Genomic DNA, 6,472 nt, shown 5'->3' on the forward strand with positions numbered 1-6,472 from the left:
TCTTGTGGGGTAGAGTATTTTTGGTTCGAGGCCCTTCTGCTTCATTGTATTAAATATATCATGCCAGTTCCTTCTGACCTATAAGGCTTCTGCTGAGAAGTCTGATGATAGCCTGATGGATTTTCCTTTGTATGTTATCTTTATTCTCTCTCTGGTTGCTTCCAATATTCTGTCCTTATCCCTGATGTTTGACATTTTAATTATTATATGTCTTGGTGTTGTCTTCCTTGGGTGCCATGTGTTGGGAGATCTGTGCCCCTCCATGGCCTGAGAGAATAACTCCTTCCCTAGATTGTGAAAGTTTTCATCAATTATCTCCTTAAAGTCACTTTCTATCCTTTTTCTCTCTCTTCTTCTTCTGTTATACCTATAATGCAAATGTTTTATTCTGTTTTGATTGGTCGCATAGTTCTATCAATGTTCTTTTATTTCTAGAGATCCTTTTATCTCTCTGTGTCTCAGTTTCTTTGTATTCCTCTTCTCTGATTTCTACTTCATTTACTGTCTCCTCTGCTTCATCTAATCTGCTTTAAAATCCCTCCGTTGTGTGTTTCATGTCAGATACTGTATTCTTTAATGATTGAATCTCATTCTTCCCTGTGATCCTGAATATTTTTCTATACCTCCATGAGCATGTTTATGATTTCTATTTTGAAATCTCATTCTGGAAGATTTATAAATTCAGTTTCACTTGGCGCTTTTCCGGTGTTTGTGGGATTTTGCTTTGAACCAGTTTCCTTTGGCATTTCATATTTGTATATGGTGCCCTCTAGTGCCAGAAGCTCTACTCTCTGGACCTACTCAGCCCCTGGAGCAATGGCAGGGGTCGCAGGTGAGTGGCACTGCTGCTTGTCAGGAAGAATGACCTGTTTCCTGCTTCTCAGTGCAGCGCCTGTCTCCATTGACAAGGCCATTGGGCCAAGCATGTAGGTAGAATCCTCTATGGTTTGTGCTTGTAGCTGCAATAGGCTGGGTCTCCCCCTAGCTGGCTTGGTATAAGAGGTGGGGAGCCAGTTTTCAAGCTGGTGCCAGCCAGGAGGAGGGTGCAGTGGGCTGCATATTATGGTGGGAGGCCTCAGAGCGGGGTAACCAGGCAGGGGAATGGAGCACCTATAGCTCTTGAAAGTTCCCAATCTCCTGGGCAGAGTGTGCCCAATTTTGTCCACCTGTCCTTTCTCCTGAGCAGTAAGCTCTCTGCAATCCTTGCCCCTTTACAAGCCCACCTGCTGTTAGGAAGTCTCTCAGACTGCCTGCCTTTCTTTTGTCCCAGAGAAGCTAGATGTGGATCCCTGCTTTCCACAAGCAGCTGGAATCTCAGTCTCTCCATGTATCCCACCTGTTTCAGCTTTCCGACCCCACTAATCTCCAGAGCACCATATAATGTAGGTTTGTACTACCAGAGCAGATCTCCAGGGCTGGGTCTTCAGCAGTCCTTGGTCTGAACCACCTCCCCACTTCATTTCTCTTCCTCATGCCAGTGATCTAGGGTTGGGGAAAGGCTTGCATCCAACTGGATCACAGCTTTGATACGTTGCCCTGTTCCATGAGGTCTGTTCTTTTCTCTAGGTGTATGCACTCTGGTGCAGCCTTCTTTCCTGTTGCTCTTATAGGATTAGTTGCATTTACTGTATTTTCATATTATATGTGGTTTTGAGAGAAGGTTTCTGTCTCACTTCTCATGCCATCATGTTTAATCCCCTTTCAATAATTCATGCTTTTAAACTTTGATTTCTCCACATTTCTCCAGTGTAAATTATGAATACACATATATGTTGTAGGATTATTTTCAGGTTTATCAATATACATTTTCTACAAATTGTGGCTTACATTTTATTTCCTTTAGATATTTAAAAATAAATATTTTAACAGGATTCTTTCTTACAGTCATGCCATTCTTTATCTGTTATTCACAGATTCAAATCATTGTTATTTCAGTGTTTTTTCTCTTCATATGTTAGTTCTCATTTGCATCTTCTGAAGCTTCAAATCATCATGTTGGTAACTTATCCCTTATGTAACTAATATTTCTCTAGGCACCAGGCATAAAGCATTCTAGAATTTGACATATGAAGCAAAGATTCTCCAAGGCATTTGCCACTGAGAGTAGAAGGGCAAGTAAAGATGAAATGCAGTTTGGTAAGGAATGAAAGTACCGGGAAAGTGATGACACTATTGTGAATGAGTCAGACTGACCAAGGCCTGGTGGTACTCTTGGTGCAATCATAAGACAAGATCACCAAAAAATTCCTGTGGGAATGTCATTTTAACTGGAGGGCCCTTTGGGTTTGGAAGTCAAAACATGAGGGGACAATTCCTGCCTGCGTAAGTGACAGTATGAGAAGTGGCCTGAAGTACGAGAACAAGAATCAAAGGAAATTTTGCTATGTTCAACTATAGAAGTGGAAGTTGGTGCATAATGCATTCAGTAATGAAATGCTAGTCTTCCGTAAAGGAATTACTGTTAGGTGCATAATTTGGATTCTTGAACAGTCTTTTTTCCTTTTAAAATAGAAAATCATCTCATTGATATTTGTATTCACATTTTATTCTTTTTTTTTCCTTCCCAGTATATTTGGCTTACTGCTTATTTATAACTCTTCTAGCCCTACATTAGTTTCCTTGTGCTTGCTGACATCTGTTTTTTAAATGCTCTACATTCAAGATTTAAGATTTTAATTGGAATATCAGTGTTAATCTGTTTTATGTAACTTCAGTGAAGGATTTATCTTAAACAGGAATTGCCAGTGCATTTCTCTCTTCCTTGTAACTTTAATCATGTCCCTTTGGCAAATTTTAAATAACTTTTATATTGGACAGGATCCAGTCAATAAAATAATATGTGAATCAAGTGATTTTAAAGATACTCCATTATTAAATGCTTCTTTCAAATCATAAATCTTATACACATTCCCTACATGAAATACATTTTGCATGTATGAAATTTTACCTCATTACACTTAGAAAAGTATTGATTCTTTTCAATATTAAGTCCCGTCTCATTTGAGTAAGGTTTTTGTTTTGTTTCTGTTTTTCTGTGTGTGTGTGCTTTCTTTTGAGTGACGACGTTCACTATTCTACTAATATTTTAAGATAAATTTCCCAATCCTTTCAGCAATGGTAAGGAAATCTTAGGAGTGAAGTCCAGTTTAGATTTCCTGAAACACCTATTCTCATTTTTCTTCATTACAATTATCATCTGAAGGAAGCTTTTTTATACAGAGATGAAAGTGGTAAATTGACAAGGGTCAGTACTGAATGGAAGGCCAAATATAGATGAGGAAAAGACAAAGTTAGATAGAAACCAAAGAAAAAGTGCTTAGGGATCTGGACATCAATATTCCCCTAATTCTTTGACAGTAATATAAATCTTTTGACCAAGTCATTAAAGGCTTGTTTCACTTGTTTGTTCCTAAGAGTGTAAATGAATGGGTTCAACATGGGGGAAATGGAAGTAGTGAGTATGGTTACTCACTTATTAATGGCCATTTCATCTTTTGCTGAAGGTTTGATATAAACAAAGATGCAGCTGCCATAGGTGAGAGAAACCACAATAATGTGGGAAGAACAGGTGGAAAAGGTTTTTGTCCTCTGCTGGGCAGAGGGGAGTCTTAGAATTGTTCTGATGATGTACATGTAGGACAGAACCACACACACCAGAGTCACAATAAAAATCATCACCGAGCAGATAATCACCATCTGCTCTATGAACCATGTATCTGAGCATGAGATCTTCAATATTGGCTTAGCATCACATGCAAAGTGGTCAATGGCATTAGAGGCACAGAATTCCAGGTCCAGTCCCAAGCTAAGTGGTGGCAATATGATCAGTAGAGTAGTCACCCAACAGCAGAAGACAAGCCATTTGCAGACCCTGTAGTTCATAATAGTCATGTAATGCAGGGGTTTGCTGATGGCTACATATCGATCAAAGGAAATGGTAGCCAGGAGAAAAAATTCTGTTATTCCAAAAACATATGTAAAAAATAGTTGGCATACACAAGCATTATATGTAACAGTCCTGTCACCTGTTGATATACTGTACAAGAATCTAGGAATGCATGCAGAAGTGAATGAGATTTCTAACAAAGAGAAATTTTGGAGAAAAAAGTACATCACAGTTTTAAGGTGAGAATCCACTAACGTGAGGATGATGATGCTCAGGTTTCCAGTTACACTCAACATGTAGGTGATCAGTAGAAATATAAAAATTAGAATCTGTAGCTGAGGGTCATCTGTCAATCCCAGGAGGATGAAACTGGTTAGAGATGTGTGGTTTCTCATTCCTGGGTCCTGTCTTTTTCCCAGTCTGCATGTAAAAGCAATGGAAGTAAGATCTGAGTAGAGAGTGGAAAAATTGTCTTACAATGGGTTTTGTTCAAAAAAGCTAAGCAATGTATTTTATGTGTATTTTGTTTTTCTTGATAATGAGTTTTAAAAATAATTCATGTTCTTGGCTCTGTTGAAAGCATATCATTAGGTGGATCATAAACCTGGCTTTCAAATGTTTTTTACTACAACACATGGTAAGGTAGACATTTTATATTGCAGCCCAGTGTACCTGCTCACACCTACACAAATACTTAAACACATATATTGGAAACAAAAAACTAACCCGTAGGTTCTCTACTCTCTGATGTTTATGTTCTAATATATCTCATTAGAAATAAATACATGTATCATCAAGTTGATTTTATATCCTATTAAATGGTCATGACTGTGTTTCAGGAAAAAAGTAATGTTTTTATGGAATTTTTTTAAAAATGTAGTCCAAGGAAAATAGAATCTTCCATGAGAATTTTTAAAATGTGCACTATTATTTTAATTTGCACTTTGGAATAGATTAGCTCATGGTATACTACTTCCCTTAAGAATATTTCCCTTATCAATAACCAAGGTTTTCCTCATTGTCACTTTCTGCTTGTAGGATTTTTTTTCCTGAATGAACTAAAAACACAACAGTTGTGTGTGACACAAGATATTCCTAGTTTCCTCTACCAATGCTGTCAAAGCCTGTTCCACTGCACAAGTCATCTTATATGTACTACCTGTCTGGAAAAAATTTTGCATAGTCATATATGTTTTTCCCCTACCCCTTATTATATCCATTATGCTGATTCTGACCTATACCTGGGTCTTTGTGATTCATTCCTCTGTTTCTATTTAACTCTTCAGAGAAGTCCAAATCTCCCAAGCCACATTAAGAACTTTCTCTGTGTTTTTGTCACACTTTATGCTTAATAGCGGATGTAAAAAATTTGTTGGAAACAGCATTTTCTTCTTGTTTAGTGCAATAACCTCAGAGCTGTAGGAGACTAAGATATAGAGTTAATTCAAGGTAATATTTATCACCAGACCTAGATAAGTTATAATATTTATTATGTGGACTCAATCTAGAAACTACTCTGACAACTCTTACTTTTGCCATATCTTAACTCTAATTTAGGAGATTACTGGTGGCTTTTATGTTTGGTGTAGGATATGTTCTGGGTGGCTCCTAAGTCACACCATGACCTGACTACGTACTCAGCATATATATAATACCTACATTGAGGCAAAAATTGTTACCTAACTTACCACTGTGTTTGGCAGAGAAATAGCTTTCCTTTTTTGGATTCTATCCATATTTACTCAATACTCTTGCCAGAAATATATGAACACCACAGAATAAAACTTTTACATTCCGCTTTCGGACCATCGCCTGCTCTGTGGTTGATCCTTAGTTAACAACAAATAACTGCACTAATTCCTTCTAAAATGACTTCAATCTCCAACACTTCTTAAAGGCCATAAATAATTTAATGAAAATCACATCAATCATTATGCAAATTCTAATTAACTGGTTATGTAAAGGTTTCACTTAAGTTTAAAATATCCTTTCCTTCAGAAGTAGGAGATACTCTGTACTCACCATCTGCCCATTTCCCATAGTAAATACCTAAGAGTTTTCAGGTTTTGGTAAAGAGATGCAGGGATGACCCTGGATTGATATTTTAGGATGTGCTGGGCACTCCCCTGAGTATGAATATCACACAACTAACAATAAATTAAATGAATAGTTGCAATAGATTAAGCAATTAAAATAATTAAGTAGAATAAGAGACTTGAGACATAGAAAAAGAAACATTACACCCACCTACCTCTCTGTTCTTCAGTCTTAACAACACTGTGCTTTACACAAGTCTGTAAATTTGAGCCATGTCCTTGCTCCTAAATATCTTGAAAAAATTAGACACTATTGTTTCACTAATATAAGTTTCCTTCTTTTGTCTTTTAAAAAAACTGCAGGAATCTAAGTTATGTCAGCTGATGATTTCCAATTCAAGGTTGCTTCCAGAAGTCCTTTGTTTCACCTATTTTTAAGTGACCTAACATTTGTTGACATACAGATCCAGCCGCTCTCAAAATCTTCAATTAACTCAAAATTATAAACTCTTGTTTTTTTAGCACAATTCTATTAACTATCCATTGCTCT

General features: G+C 37.0%; 1 pseudogene; it reads right to left on the reverse strand.

Annotated features, from left to right (window-relative positions):
• Positions 1-3,342: 3,342 nt before the first annotated feature.
• LOC140843777 (olfactory receptor 6C2-like) lies at positions 3,343-4,281 on the reverse strand (annotated as a pseudogene).
• Positions 4,282-6,472: the final 2,191 nt, after the last annotated feature.

The sequence above is a fragment of the Manis javanica genome, chromosome 10 (assembly GCF_040802235.1).
Source record: "Manis javanica isolate MJ-LG chromosome 10, MJ_LKY, whole genome shotgun sequence".
NCBI classification, from domain to species: Eukaryota; Metazoa; Chordata; class Mammalia; order Pholidota; family Manidae; genus Manis; species Manis javanica.